This window comes from Lacerta agilis, chromosome 3, assembly GCF_009819535.1.
Source record: "Lacerta agilis isolate rLacAgi1 chromosome 3, rLacAgi1.pri, whole genome shotgun sequence".
Classification (NCBI taxonomy): domain Eukaryota; kingdom Metazoa; phylum Chordata; class Lepidosauria; order Squamata; family Lacertidae; genus Lacerta; species Lacerta agilis.
This window is the reverse complement of record NC_046314.1, coordinates 47362898-47378090: the sequence shown is the minus strand read 5'-3', so window position 1 is coordinate 47378090 and position 15193 is coordinate 47362898. Positions and strand designations below refer to the sequence as shown.

At 39.3% G+C, this 15193-nt stretch overlaps 1 protein-coding gene across 1 annotated transcript in view; it reads right to left on the bottom strand.

Annotated features, from left to right (window-relative positions):
- Positions 1-15193, bottom strand: part of CRYBG1 (crystallin beta-gamma domain containing 1) — an 89122-nt gene that overhangs the window by 62293 nt on the left and 11636 nt on the right.

Sequence of the window (15193 nt, the reverse complement as noted above, 5' to 3'; positions counted from 1 at the left end):
GGGAGATTAACAGTATTTGTAAACTGCCTTCCTACCCAACATATTGTCTGGATGAAGGCAAAGGTTCTAGACCTCACTAAGAATTGGCTTTGTAATGCCAGCATGTAGTCATTTGGATTGGCTGCATGGAGTAGTGGTGTCAGGATGCTGACTGTATGGCTCCTACCTAGCTGACGCCATGTTGCCAGCAAGAACAACACAATGTCAGAGGCACTGAAGCAGCAGCCAATCAGGGCTGTGAACAGCCTCTGAAACAAGGATGAAAAAGGCATGCATGAGGAAGAGTATTTGGCTGCAGATCTATGAAGCCTGAAAACACCATTTTCATTGTGATATGAAATTTCAGCATAGTAGTACATATAGAAACAAATAAGAGAAAGTCGGAAATATTACAACTGTGTATGAAACCCTGCCACCTAGTGGACTGATTATATCAAGCAAGTCATTGTATGAATCAGTACTGCAATATAAAAAGCTTTTGAAAAATGCTAAACTCTGTGCTATTTTTCTAGAAAAAAGAAGTGCTGGAACTCACCATGAATGCCTCACTTCTCTTACAATGGCAATGGTGCCCACCTGAGAGGTGCCAGAACTGAGCTCTGGTGAGTTCCAGCTGAAAAAAAGTCCTGGCTAAACCAATATTCAAAATGCAGTATGTATATTTTTGAATCACAAAAAAACTCTTCTTAAATTTGCATGTGCACATTTTGTAAAGGTAAAAGTTAGCTGGAGTATCTTATGTTGACCTGAGATAAGAGCAATAGAATTCAATTTCATTAGAGAAGCATATTTCATACTATTGGAGGTATATTAAAGAGCTACTTGCAACTACACTCACTCAATCTAAATTTGTCATAGAATAGTAGAGTTCGATTCCTGCAATGCAGGAATCTTTTACCCAATGTGGGGCTCGAACCCATGACCCTGAGATTAAGAGTCCCATTCTCTACCGACTGAAATCTTCCTCGTGTCTAGTATTGTTTTGGTCATATAACTATAACCAAATAAGATTCGGAACAGCAATTCTTTATTGGGTTATACCTTACTTATTTTATTATATTCAAGTGCTTCAAATAATTTTTTCAGAGTGATTAAATAAGTAAATAAATAAATAAATAAATAAAATGCAGTGAAAAATAAAACAAAATAGGAACATGAAGCCACATCAATTGCAGGGTTGAACATTTTAATGAAAAGGTCTTCCCCAAATAACAGGAAGATAGTAATAGAGTATTGGGATTCGTATAACTGGAGTAATCAAAGATATCCTGGAGTTGCACAGCAATTACGCACTTGAGCAGGAGTAACCACAGGGTGGTGCCATAGAACTACACTACCAATAGCAGAATTGTTGCCACTTACCTGGGCAATGAAGGGACAGGGCGACATAGCAGTGAGCTCAGAGCTGTGTGGGTACACCAGCAGAGTCAATCTGGTGCTCCTGCTAGTGTCTTGATGCAGACTCTACACCAGCTGTTCCTTCACTCACCTTACCCCAGATGGGAATATTAGCAACTAGTCGTTTTTTTTCATTCAGGGAGGGTTTTTCAGGGGCAGCCTTACAACTGCCTACTTAAGGGCAGTCATGACACAGCACTCCCAGCTAGTTCAGTATTTTTAAAAAAGTGAAATGGGTTCTGGTTGAGGGCTATATCATGTGAACACTACCCAGTAATGCTGAACTCAAAAAGACTCAAACGCATGGTGAAGTTGTGTGGACGAGTCCACTGCTTGCAGTATTTTTTAATGCCTTAATGTCTTGAGCACATTGTCTGTTCCTGCTTCAGCTCACCAAAGCCCTGAATTTATCCAAAATGGTCCCACTTCAGATCTTGATTTGGGATTCAGCTAAATATTTTGAATGTCACTAATAAAAATGACTATTCTGCATTATCTGTTTCTATGCAATGAAAGTACATTTGTTTTGTATTTGTTGTGCATGGTCCTCATAGTTTAGTTCTTCTTTTAAAATTATAGTAACACAGAACTCAAATTGCAACATTTTTGTACCTGGGAAAATGATAATGGAATTACACACATATTATAAACATCTATTCATTAAATCAGTACCCAGCACTGTAGCCCCTTCCACGCTCTCCAGTTCAATATTCTACCAATTTTAAAGAGATAGCCAGACTGCAGCAGGCTCTTTAAAACTGAAGGTGCTATCATTGTTTCATATGAAAATTTTATGAATGAATTTTGGGTGAAGGCGGCTGCCCAGAAAATATATATCTAGATTTAGCTATGCCCTGCATTGCAGGGGTTTGGACTAGATGACCCTTGAGGGTACCTTACCAACTCTACAATTCTATGATTCTACGAATCTAGAGCCCTCTTGCCAGAGCCAGACCAAGCTATTTTAGCAACTGAGAAGAACCACAAAATGTCCCTGTCCCGCGCAACAAGGAGTAAAGATCAACATCAGGAACAACTGGGGTAGGAGACCAGCAGCGGCTGCTATTTGCCAAGAAGCCACACCCCTGAGGTGGTATCATGGGGGGGGCACTGCTTAGAAAGAGGCAAATTTGGCCTCCAAGGAATGTGCTACAGCTGTCAATGCCACTGTGGTGGCAACAGTAAGCGATGCATTCCTTGGAGGCTGGATCTGTAGGTGTGCATTTTGTATTGCTTTTAAACTCATTTTCCACTATTTTTGTAATTGTTTTTTAACTGTGTTTTAGCCACTTTTATTATATTTTATACATTGCCTTGGAACTTTTATGGAAGGCAATTTTAGCAGCAGCATTTTTAATTACTTGTTTGCATCATGAAATGGCCTCAAAGTTCATACGTTTCTTTATTTCTGAAGATCCTTCAAGCTACAGTACTTGATTATTCAGCTGTTTGAGACAAAGGTACCAAAATCTGCCAAAGCCAAAAGCACATTTGGGGGCAGATAACATTGAAAAATATTCTATTTTGCTTCAATAATGTGTAGACAAAGTTTGACCACTGGGTGGCACAGCCATCTGTTTCCAAAGCAAAGTTAATACTTATAATCACCACAAAGTGATAAAGGGCCTTTGCTGACAATGAAAACAAACATAAACAGCATGTTTTGTACAATTGGTTAGAGATTCTGCTGCAGGGTTATCACAATTTCTTAAACCCTCAGATTTTTGTCTCGGGGGAACAAAAGCAATTAATTTGAGAGTACTGAGTGCTGCAAATTGTGCAATTGTAATGAGGGCTTCTTGAAGGGTTGCCGTATTTCAATTGTTGAGCTTTTTTAGGAAGACCCCCCCCCCCAAATTGTTGAGCTGCTTTTTAAATGTATGGCAGCCCTCATTCTTATGTCTTGAGTGACACAATTTATTTGCCATTCCTGAATCATTTAATGAATATTTTGATATCTTAAAGACTAAGATATTTAAAAAATACCTCAGAGGATTAGTGCTTCGCTCACTGTACTAGTCTAGTGAAGGTGCACACATCTAATCCTTATCAGGAAGATAAAGATTCCATTAAAAAAAGGGGGGGTATACTACTACATCCCCTTGCAATAAGGCTGACTCCTTACATAATATTTCAATACTGTCATTGGATTTTCAGTAGAACTAATTGGAGGTTTTTTATTGTCTGGTCCTTGAATAACTTGTATGTATTTAGCCAGATATGATTCTGTTGACTGATTTATCTAAAGATCTTTTCACTTCAAGACTATTCTTGCAAAGGTACCTTCTAGTAGAATGTGAGTAGAGCTTTTCACCATGTACAATATTAAGTTCATTAGCATTATTTAACATCTTGCCACAGTCTATATTTTATAGGGTCTTCCAATTATTTTCACAAATTGCATTTGGCCAGACAACTTTCAATGTTGATATAATATTAAAGAGGTAAGTGGAGGAGTGGGGGGAATGTTCTGAAAACAATGTAAGTATTCATGAGAGAAAATAGATAGATACTGTTAAAAAGTCACAGTTGCTGAGCAAGCTTCTGATGTAAGCTGACTGCAGACAAATCAGGATTTCAGGAATACAGCTTGCTGTTCCCATAAATTTGTTTCCCGGAACAATGATTATCCGATAAGACAAATTTCCCCATTTTTCTGTGTATAAGATGCCCCCATGTATAAGACGACCCCTATTTTTTAACCCCAAATTAAGAAATTAAGTTGTTTAGCTTTTTTGGGGGGGGGTCACTTCCGCCAATAGCTCACCCACCTGCCCGCCACTGCTGATCGCTTGCCACAGCCACTGCCGATCATACACCTTGCCGCAGCCACCAACTGTCTGCCCACTCGCAGCCACCAACAGCCCACCCACCCACTTGCCATAGCCGCCGATCGCCTGCCCGCCTTGCCACAGCCACCAATCACCCATCCAATTGCCGCTGCCAATCTCCCGCTTGCTGATGCCATTAATTGTCCCCCTCTGCATTCACTATCTGTGTATAAGATAACACCCAATTTTTGCCTATTTTTTTAAAGCAAAAAACATCATCTTATACAAGGAAAAATACAGTATACAGTGGTTTTGTAAGAAAGTCAAATGAGTGGTTTGATAGCAACCAACACATTCTCAACTCTAATTACATAACCATAGTGAAAGTCAGTTTTGGCATGAAACCAGCCTTACCCAAAAGAAAACAGTAATGCAAAAGGATCAGAAACTTGTGAATTAATGAGTATCTGTGAATGGAAGCCATATGCAACAATAACAATTGTACATCTTCCAAAAAGTTATAGCATATTACAAAATAAATGTTTAGTATAGTTAAAAAAATCCCACCCCATTCATCCCAGAGAGTCAGACAGAATAATTTGAAATGCTCTTTGGAGTTGTCATGTAAATTACATTGCCAGGACAAGTTATGTTAGTACACACATATTGCTTTTAACAAATACCTGCTGAAGGTATATATTAAGGTTAAAATGACACAAATAACTTTTTTTTACAATATTTGCTCTTCAAACCTTTCTTTGATCAAGAAAGGAAATTACCGGTACCATCAAATTATTCATTAATTTTATAGAAGTATAACCAAAGGGAAAAAGGCACAGTCATAAGGATACAATTCTATTAATATGTGACCATTATAACCCACTTTATACATTCCATAGCTTTTGAATCATGTGTTTTGAATCATTAAACATTGCTTAAGTCAGCATCCAACCCGCAGTTTGATCTTATCAACTCTGAGAGCAATTAGATAACATTTTATAATCTTTTCCTTTTATTTTATTTATTAAAATGTTTGGTTATTGCAGTTTCATAAATAATATAAAAGTGGTTTACAACAATTATAGTACAATAAAAACCATACAAAAAATGAAAATATTTGTTACAGTTTATATATGGCATATTTCGTACACTGTCTCAAGATATTCAAATATGAAAGTTTTATAAATATTCTGAGTAAATGATGTATTTTTCACAAAGTAAGTCTCATAAACTAATTTTTCTTAGCATTCATCCAATGCCACATTTGGTTGGCAACACTTTTTGTTATGCTCAATGGCAAACTGCCACATCTTTCCCTATAACAGTCAGACTGCAAACTCCCAGTGCAGAGACAGCATGTGCATCTGACTGGGTAGAAAGATTCATAAATTACATCTCAAGATTACACAAAGGATGAACAGCCGAATGTGGAAATGACTGGTGGATTAAATTGATTTTGCTATTAAATATCACCCAAATGCACTCTTATAAATGTTTGCAATAGTTGGTTATAGCAAGTCTAGCTGATTCCAGTTTGATGGAAGCAACATGGCACTGTTTCGTCCATTCTAATCTGCACAGTTTAAGCATTTTTCTCATTTCTCACCCTAGTTATTGCTTTTGTTGGTGTACATTGGCACGTGATGGTGCCTTGTGCCCAGAAAATGTGCTGTCCAAGGTTCCATCCAACATCTTGTGGCTGACACTCTCCCATATGTGGGGTGCACAACTTATTGTAGCCCAAAACATATCTTGGGGGTAGGCACCTTTATGTTTTTCTACATATTTTGGCTATTTTTGGTGTGCATAGATGCACTTGATGGTGACTTGCATCTGGAGGAGGCTCTCGGCTGGGTAGGGAATCTCATACAAAAAGGGAATCTCCTACAAAACACTCTTCCAGCTGTGTGGCTATATGTGGTGGCCCAAGGCATATTTTGTGATGGTCAAGTCTTTATTATTTATTGTCTTTAGATGTCATCAGATGTTTATGAGTGTTGCAAAACCATGATAATTTTGAATGAATAAAATTGTTGGCCTCGAAGGGGAGAGTCCTCAGGTCATGCTAATATGCAGGGCCGTCTTAAAGGGATCGGCCGCCGTGGCGCGATGATCCCTCGGCGCCCCCGGCGTGCCGCCTCTCCGCCCCCTCCCTCCCGCGCTGGCCACCCCTCGGGAGGGGGGGTGAGCGGGGGATGAGGGGCGTGTTGCTGGAGCAGCGCGGGGCTTTGCGCGCCCTTCCCAGCGCTCCAGCTGGGGCTCCGGAGGGCGGCCGGCTTGCAGCTTGCCCGCCGGCGCGCAAGCGCCCGCCCGCCACGGGTTGGGGAGGGGGCGCCCGGTATGCCGGCGGGCTCGCGGGGGCGCCCCTGGGGGGCCCAGAGCACTGGCGCGCCACGCCACCCAGCCCCTATGATGAGACGGCCCTGCTAATATGGAGGTTCAGGTGAAAAGAAACTATTTACTGTGGAGTTCAGGAACATATTGACTTTCCTTTGTGTCGTGAATCTTCAAGCAAATAAGGAACTGGGAATGAGTAACCAACTTCAGCAACATAACAATCAGGGAGAGAGAACACAGGAAGTGCTTTGTTTGATCCGTCTGGATCTACCCAATTTCTAGCTTTCAACTTGCAACAGCAGCACCAGACAGATTCTCCCAGGCATGTATAAGCAAGACATGAAGTTAATGTTCTTCCTTAATTTCTGTCAGCATCTGGTAAACTGATACATTTAGGGAACAATACTTACAAGAATTACAGCTGGAAAACAAAAGAAGATTAATGTTCCAAGAAATGTCAGTGGATAATCAGGTTTGTTCTCAGTAAATGCATGGAAAAGGCCAGCAGTGGACTACTGCCAAAGTTTTTCAGCATAATGTCCTGCCAAGTAATGTAATGCACAAGTTTTACTTGTGTAAAACCATAATTGTGAACATCATCCTACTTAGTGAAAAAAATTCTCTATGGAACAATGATTTTGAGAGCTTTCTAAACCTTTGGGTTGTTTTTTTTTTTTTTTACAACTTTTAAGCCTTACTCTATAGTGATGTTAAAAAAAAAAGGTTTGGAAAACATTCAGAAAAAATCATGAAAGAAAAACAATTTAAACATAGAACAAGAAGTGTGCATGCACACGAAAGCTCATACCAAGAACAAACTCAGTTGGTCTCTAAGGTGCTACTGGAAAGAATTTTCTATTTTGTTTCGACTATGGCAGACCAACACGGCTACCCACATGTAAATAGACAGCTTAAGTTATCATAAAGATGTAACATAAAAGGATATAATGTGTGAGATTATTGGTAGCTATGGTTTGATTAGCATTTTTTTCAGTGCCTCAGGGTTATAAGCTTGGGTCCATTAGACATTATGCTAGGTGACATACAAAAGTAACTATGATCTCAAGTACGGTAATAAAGGTTTATAAAGAGAGTCAGGGTGTAAAAGTCAATGAAATGGCATTGTAAGAAATATCAGAAGCCCATCTGGTTCTTTACTTGGTGGAATCTGATGAGCCTTGAGATGCAGCAAGTACACACACACATTGAACAATATCATGACGACATGGCCACACAGCGAACATGATTTTTTTAAAAGTAAACTTTTACGCAACATGGTATATGAAGGGAAATCCCTTGAGGCATGCTGGTGCTTGTAATACAAAACTGAAACAAAAAGCAAACTGCCTGAGAGGTGACTCAGGAAGATTCACCTATGGCAAGCCCAATGGGCCAAGACATTACACAACCCAAGAATTAAGCATGACAACATATTTCTAGAATAAGGTATCTAAAATCTGATGAGAAGCCATGCGGTTTATTAGTTACATTACTGAGTGACAAAAATGAAGACTCTGGAGAATGCAAAATAGATAGAATGAACCACATTTTTGTAGCATCTTTTTGGGATATCAAAATGAAATCTAGTACACTTGCTCAATTCAACATTACAAGTTAAAATATAGGTTTCACACCCCACACCAATTTTCAAGGGGGAAAGAAAAATGCAAAATATATTGTAAAGTGATAACCTGCCTTAAAGATTTAGTGTGATCAAACGTGTAAATGGAATATAAATGAATCAAACGATTAAGAATATAGCTTTGTTTTCCTTACTATGTTTTAGAATCATGTTTAATGACAGGAAAATTTGAAATGTTATAATGTGATTTTATGAATGTATGTTAAAAGAAGTCAATAAAGATGAACTGCAAAAAAGAGAGAGATTGTGTGATCAGATTTCCTATGTTTCTTCTTAAAGTTTAAAAGTAGCAACATGTGGCTAAACTGGATCTGGGTTGTGACACTGGGGAAGGGAGGCTTTTCCCTTTTCCTAATTTAAATTCTTCTCCCTGGTAAATATCCTATTTGCCTTAGAAGCATAAACATACTATCAATCACTTGAAGTCATAGCAGAGCAGGGGAGCGGTGGCTAACCAGGTCTTTTGCCCCGGGGTGATACCTCCAGAGGGGTGCCATTGAGGCTCCCAGCCTCCCTCCCCTCTCTGTGTGTATGCACAAATGCGCTTGGGGGGTCGCCAAACTGGGACTTTGACCCAAGTGAAATAAAGCCTAGTTTTGCCCCTGTGTCACAGCAGAGCTTTTAACGAACGCCTGACTCAAGCACCACACATGACTCTAGCACTGTGTGTTGAAGTCCCACTGATCACCAGCACTTCAGAAATACAGTGTTAAGCACTTATGAAGTCCTATCACCTGACTGTCAGGAATTCAGATTGAGTTTGTAAAATCTGAATAGTTATAAATAAATAATAAACTAGGTTCAACTCAGCTTGATTTGAAAAGACACACAGTTGTTTTTGCAAGTCAGAAGAGATAAATGTGAGACAAGAAAGAAGGATTTAACATTAAGAAATCCTACAGGCACACAAGCACTTATGAATCAGATGTCATTTTTTTATTTAAAAAATCAGATTGTTATGCATCAGCCTGGGGGTTTTAAAAAAATCCAACACTTTTTTTCTTTTTGCTTCGACAGACAAAAATTATGAAAATTAATAATGGAGTGATACTGTACACTGAATGCTCTGAGGTAGACAACTTAATTTTTCTAATCTTAGATCATTTACAACAAATGTTGTAATTTGTCCTTTTGTAAACATGAGCTGCTATATATGATGCATGGTCACTTCAGGCAGAAATTTGCCCCAGGCTGATCAAACAGTGCAGTGCATGCTTTTTAACATAACGATTAACATAGGTCTTCCATACTCCAGATCCTGACTTAAATTTTCTAGTTCTGATCATGCTAACCCTTTAGAGAGGTCCCTCTTTAGTGCAATAATCCTTCCTGTCTGGGTTTCTACGAGTATTTTCTATATGTCTGAAATATTGGCGACAATGTATGATTAGGTTAAAATATATTAAAATCTGAAAGCACAAAGATGATAATAAAATACTAATTGGACAAATCATATTTCATGCAGTGCTGTCTACATACTCCTGGCCACCTAGGATAAACAGAAACATGTTTAAACAAGGCCCCTGGGTATTTGTACAAGCTCTGAAGCTGTGATAGAGTATGGCCAGTATGGATTTTCCTAGCTTCAAGGTGACATCTGAAGGAATAAAAATATGGAGGTGGCTTTCAGTTTTTCAGCTATGTGTTACCAGCAGCAATGTTACTGTTGCATAGGAGTGTTGCCCACAGTAAACATATCTGAGAAGAGCAGTTGTTTGTTCTTAAACTGTGACCAGAATCTCTGACTGGCTGAAGGTCCTTTCACTGTTTATTTAGGTAAACTACATGCCTCTTCATAGTTTTCACATTTACTACACATGAATCTACAAAGATGCCAGTGTAGTAATTGAAATGATTGAAAACATGGTGAAGTTAAACACACCTTTCAAAGTAGTTCCTCCCCATCAGATTACAGTTAATGCTGGTGAAGCAGTCTTGAGAGCTCTCTGCTTCTTGCTCTCGTGAAATGTGCATACATTTGGGTAAAATCTGACAGAAGGCCACACACAAAGTACTGGAAAGACCTGCTGCTTTCCATCACTGCAGTTTCTAGCAGTCAGATTCGCCAGCTGACTCCTCTGCCCGCACACAAACATACAGTATTAATTCTCATTCAAGCAGCACCTATAACACTCACCATTGTCTGAAATTAAATACCAGTAATTTGTTTACTCAGTTACAAATAATTCTTATGCACAGCATCAGAATTCATTGCACTGGTATTCCAACTTCTGCTGCATCTTACACTCATACTTGACATCTAGAGACAGCAGGTAACTGTGCCCCTGAAGGACCAGGTGCACAGCCTGCGAGTCATTTGGACTCACGGGTGTCCATGAAGGCAATCAATTACTCCTGTAGTTTCTGAAGACGACAGTTCTATTCTAAGTCATCTTTTATTCCAGAAATATGTACATCAGCCGAGAGCAAATCGTTCACTCTCCATCTTGCCTTACAGCACGAACATAAACAACCAACTGAACTGAACTGCGACACAGTTACAACAGTAATACAGAACAGGAACACAATCATCCAGTGTAAGAACATCACTTCCTGTGCAGAGTTAATCCTGTGTTAACCTGATTCCTCAACATGTTCATATATTCAAACCATGGGATGGTGGCCACTTAATACACAAGCAGTGGTCTGGTGAAAAACCACTGGCATGACATGGTTTGCATAGGCTTGTAAGGTGAAGACATGTAAACAGTTGAAGTTGTCATAATATGTTGGAGTGTCTCCTGCAGCCCCTCATGCACCCTCAGAATCTGCACCAGCGGATTAGGGAAACTTTCAAAACAATTTTTTGGGAGGTGGGGTACAGGTCAGGAAGAGGGAAGTTAGGGAATCCCCATTATATGAGTGGAACTCTGCTCATGCAGCTTTGGATACAACCCTATAAAACAGGCATAGGCAAACTTGGCCCTCCAGATGTTTTGGGACTACAACTCCCATGATCCCTAGCTAACAGGACCAGTGGTCAGGGATGATGGGAGTTGTAGTCCCAAAACATCTGGAGGGCTGAGTTTGCCTATGCCTGCTATAAAACCCTCTTCCTTCTCCCATATTTCAAGCAGGGAGGATGCTGCAGTGCCAATATTTATTTATTTTCAGTGAGGTATATAAACTTCATACTTCGAATACAAAATAATTATTTACATACATGGTTTTCTCTTAATTTATAAATAATTATGTAAACTCCTTCTGCTAAACATCTTTAGGCTACACTGTATTTTCCTTCAATGAAAACAAGGAAATGATTTGGAGGTTCAAATTGTGCTTTTCTAAAACTGAGCACACGTGGGCTTGCCTGGGAGAGTTGTTGAATGATTTATGCAAAGTGTACGTCCTCCTGTAGTTTCAGTCGGGTCTTTTGAGGAGGAACTAAATGGCTGACTTCACAGGAACAGACTTGTCAGGTGGCAAGTGGCTTGGCAATGCCATTGTTTTTTCTACATTGGCAAGGTTTCTAAATCTGAATCTCTTCCCTTCAGTGGCATACACTCACTGTGAAAAACAAAAAACACACCCACACCCACACACCATATGTACCATGTGTTAGCCATGTAAGTACTTACACTTAGTTTGCTTGTGGCAGGAGTGAGTGAGAGTAATGTATGACAACCCTGAAGTGTGGGTCCAATGTTGTTATACTGGCATAGGGGTAGGGAAATGCTGGAGGATAAAAGTGATTCTAAAGCACAATACATAACTGAACTTGCTTTCAAAGCAGCAGTGAGGAAAAATAATTCTACGTAACTTCAGTCAGAATCAGGGGCATACCTAGGGGTTGGTTAGGTTGGTCCACGCCATGGGCAAAGGCCCAGGAGTGCACAAAAATTGCACATCTTCACTCTGGCTTGGAGTGGCTAGGTGCCTGCCTGTCCACACACTCCCCAGGCTGCTCCTCCACTGCTCTGGGTGCCTTGGCAGAACTCGTTGCCAAGGGCACAAGGGTGCCTAGGTATGCCTCTGGTCAGAATAGTTTGTTAACTAGCATGATCTTCTCCACTAAAGCACACCAAATATTTGTGCAGGTAGTTCATTTCCATACAAATTACTTGGCATGCCAATTCTCCACCTCTGCTTTTTCAGTACAAAGGAAATGTGATTTACAGAGATTCTGCCAAAGCCTAAATAGGATATAAAAACAGGGCATTTCACCTCTATGTTGTATACATATAATTTCACATTGTTTTAAGTATCTTTCACAAACCTATTGTTGTACCTAGTCTTCATGAGAAGCTCAGTGTGTGAAGAGGTTTGAGCTGCTTGCTCAAGTTCAACAGCATGCCTCTCACCAGGCACTCTTGAGTTCCTATGTCAGTAACTTAGGCATTTTCAACACTTTGTAATTAAGCTACGTTTAACTGCCTGTGCAACTTTCTTAATGATGTATGAAAAAGTACATGAACCAGACCTCTGAAGAGTTTGTAAGTATGCCAATTTTTAAGTAATCAAACGTGATATTTTTCTATGCTGGGGAAAGAGGGAAATATTGGAACTCATTTGGAACGACATATTTCAAACAGCCTGTATTTCCATCCTTTACTTTGCTGCATATTTTGTTACTTTAAATCTCTCCTGCTGTTAGAATCCAACTCTAGCAGTCCCAAGCAGCATGACCAATGGGCCAGGGATGATGGGATCTGTAGTCTAGCAACTTCTGAAGGTCCACAGATGAGCCTTCCCTATACTATCAAGTAACTCTTTTAGTGAAATCGGTGAAAATCAAAAGGGATTTATTTTTTGTACTTTTAGGTGTTTGTGTGTCACCTGAAACATGTATGTTTGGAGGAGGGTGAGGGTGCTTCATTCCATCATGAATCCTCCTGACTGGTGCCTCTGATCTCAATGAAATAATTTAGCAAAGAGCTGTAATAAAGGAATGTCATGGCTTATCAAATGAATACAGTATAACTTTATTTTACAAACAAAGTTTGTCACTCTGTTGTGCCAATATCAACAGGTCTTCCATAATGGATAGTCAATATATCTTTCTATTAGATAATCACTTGATTTCTTGTGCCTTATTACAATTTGCATGTACACACACAATTACATAAGATTTTACACTACATGATTGCATTTACTTGCCAACCAGTTGAAACATGCAGCATGACAATGAAACTATTACAAGGTATGATATGAAGTATTGCTAAATGTGAAAAGTAAATAATTAGGAAACATAGTGCACGCAACAACTTTGCCACACAGAGAGTATAAGCAATATTCATATGACATACTTTAAACTTTATCGTGCAATACTGTTCTCATTGTTTTAGTATTCAATGTGATAAAGTCCTAGTTGCATGGGAGAGAAGGTCAAAAGCTAATCAATTCCAAGAACTGATTTCACCAGAAAACCAAGAAACTCCAATATGAAATCAGATGTGCCCCAAAATACGTATATTAAATGCCATTTTAAAAACAAACAAAAATATACCATACACTCCCAAATCTGCACAACACCTAATTGTACAGCTTGTATAAACTATTAAGCAAATTGCGTATGTTTTCCTCTGTTGCATGAGATAGTATTCTGAAAGTCCTGGGGAACAGCAAAGAATCACAAACACTTACGCTTATTATCTGGCCATTGCAAATCCTGCTTGACTCCCCTTTGGCTTGTGAGGCTATGTACAGTTTAAAGTAGATTTCATGCATCCCATTTGTGCATGTTTTGAGTTCACTTAATGTTGCCTTTATCAAAGTGGTTGCCTACACATACCTGATCCACAGATTTTAAAAATCCAACATAAAATTGCATGTTACGCAATGGTGGGTGTACATCGTGCAGCTGCTTGTTTTCTAACACACCGGTGGCATTTTGCTGGGTGCCATCTATTACCACACACACCCTGCTCCTGTTGGTGAGGTGCTCTTCAGTGGGCTCCACTGGGTCCAATCATAACACAAACATACCCATTATATTTTACATTATACACACACACACACATATATATGTAAGCACTGTTTTGTTCAAGTGTGCTTTATCAGAAAACATTTCAAAAATAATTTAAAATTGGCACATGCACAGGTAAACAAATACCTGCACACATGTCCATAATGAACCTCAAGTTTCTGGAACTCAGAGTGGGTAGGGATGTACTGATTGAGGGGAGAGGACAACAATACAAAGTACAAATACATCCCATCACACACAGTCCACTAGTGTGGGTGGGAAAGACTGAGGTGGCGTTCAAGTGAAAAGCACTAAGATGTGAACAAATATGCCCCAAAGCACACATAGAAAAATCGGATCTGATGTGTATCCAGTCTGATATTTTAACAAGCCCTATGCCTTCAAGACTATCATTGTGGATTTAAGAGGAAACCTGCTGAATAAAATCACGGTCCAACTAGTCCAAGATTTTGTTTTTTGACAGCAGCCAGCCAACTGTGGAAGGTTCAGAAGCAGGAAGGTTTGATTTACTGCAGGCATCAAGCACTCAAAGGCTTCCTATCTCTGTACCCTGAAATTCCATTTATTTGATAATCTATACTCCAAGCCTAATTGTTTTCAAAACCATCTAAGATAATGACCATCACAACATTTTGTAGTGAATTCCATACATTTATTACATGTCCAGTACCCATACAATGCCCAGATGTTCTCGGCATAGCAATCATTGGGATATAAACCCAACAACTCCAGTGACCCATTCAAAGAAAAAGCACCTTGCTTAATCCATTTGAGCCCAATATCCCATACATCTCACACACAGCCTGCTAGCTCCCACATAACACCTTGTTTACATGCAAACAATATGTGTTAGTGAAAAAACTAAAATCATCCACTATACCATAACAGTGAATGAAGTGTTAATGTATCCATACACCTTAAGGAATATTTCTTCTAAGAATAATTTATTATGTAAACTATTATCCCAAAAGTGGGATCATGTAGCTATTTGTAGCACTACTTATTTAACAAGCAAGAATTATAACAGGAATAGAATTTTATCATGAAATATCAAGGGCAATTATCTCCTAGGCATAAGTGTTGCAGAACCATTCGCTGCAACAAATATTTGCTGTATTT